Source organism: Myotis davidii, unplaced genomic scaffold (assembly GCF_000327345.1).
Source record: "Myotis davidii unplaced genomic scaffold, ASM32734v1 scaffold789, whole genome shotgun sequence".
Taxonomy (NCBI): domain Eukaryota; kingdom Metazoa; phylum Chordata; class Mammalia; order Chiroptera; family Vespertilionidae; genus Myotis; species Myotis davidii.
This window is the reverse complement of record NW_006300234.1, coordinates 183,400-184,497: the sequence shown is the minus strand read 5'-3', so window position 1 is coordinate 184,497 and position 1,098 is coordinate 183,400. Positions and strand designations below refer to the sequence as shown.

General features: G+C 49.2%; 1 protein-coding gene across 4 annotated transcripts in view; it reads right to left on the bottom strand.

Annotated features, from left to right (window-relative positions):
* SPG20 (spastic paraplegia 20 (Troyer syndrome)) overlaps nucleotides 1-284 on the bottom strand; it is a 64,885-nt gene extending 64,601 nt beyond the window's left edge. For 3 of the 4 annotated variants that reach the window (XM_015572397.1, XM_006776628.2, XM_015572400.1), the window contains exon 1: nucleotides 217-284. The gene's annotated coding sequence lies outside the window, so the exon portion shown is untranslated. The remainder of the gene's footprint in view (nucleotides 1-216) is intronic. The other variant, XM_015572399.1, reaches the window with a different exon arrangement.
* Nucleotides 285-1,098: the final 814 nt, after the last annotated feature.

The window sequence follows — 1,098 nt, the reverse complement described above, 5'->3', positions numbered from 1 at the left end:
AACTAAGAACTTCTCAAACTATTTTCTCTCGAAATTGCTCCCTTCACAGAAACCTTCATCTCCAATCCTTGGATAAGGGAATTGGGCCTTCCCTGCCCTCGTCCTTCCCGTCAGTCAGCCCCGCCAGGTCGCAGGACCCGGGGAGCTCACACCACCCGCCCGCCTCGGCCCGCGCAAGGGCGAAGGCTTCCCCGCCGCGGTCCGGCGCCCCCCAACCTGTGCCTTCCAGACCTCGGGCGTCCGAGCGCCGCCCGAAGAGCTCCCGCCCGGCCGCCGCGGCCTCCGGTCTTTGTGACTAATGTATGTGTTACTGGAAGGACAGGAGCCTAGGCTGGCCTGCAGTGTATGGGTCCTTGACTTCGTGTAGAAAAGATTTCACCACAGGAGTCCAGGTGGGGTTGAGAGTACTAATGCTGGGGAGAGTGAAGCAAAGGAAGAAATTAGGGTAGAAGAAACAACAGGGAGAGGTTCGATATTGCTCTGCTTTGGTTCTCTAGAAATGTTATAGGAAAGAAGTGAGCCCAGGCGGGGCTGCTGTTAGATCTCTGGGAAGTGAAGGTCATAATGATGGAAGTGAGCCAAGTTAGCTCACTGGAAAGTCTGAAAAAAAAAGGGACCTTTGAGACAAGATCAGGTGGTGATCCCAGGTGGAGTTGTGCTGCCCACTGCTTCCCTGCTTGGTTGCGGGTCTCCTGGGGAACCTTAGATGTAAAAAGTTCATACCCCAGGCATAGGCGTGCTCTGGAGAGAATACCCATTGAGTTTTTGTCCTGGGGGCTTTTTTTTCCCCCTGTAGGCAAGAATCTTAGGGGAGTGTTTCAATAGAATATTCATCAGCTTTCCAGGTGCATTTTTAACATGCTGATGCATTAGAACAGTGGTTCTCAACCTTCCTAATGCTGCTACCCTTTAATACAGTTCCTCATGTTGTGGTGGCCCCCAACCATAAAATTATTTTCGTTGCTACTTCATAACTGTAATTTTGCTACTGTTATGAATTGTAATGTAAATATCTGATATGCAGGATGTATTTTCATTGTTACAAATTGAACATAATTAAAGCATAGTGATTCATCACACACACAAAAATGCCATAAA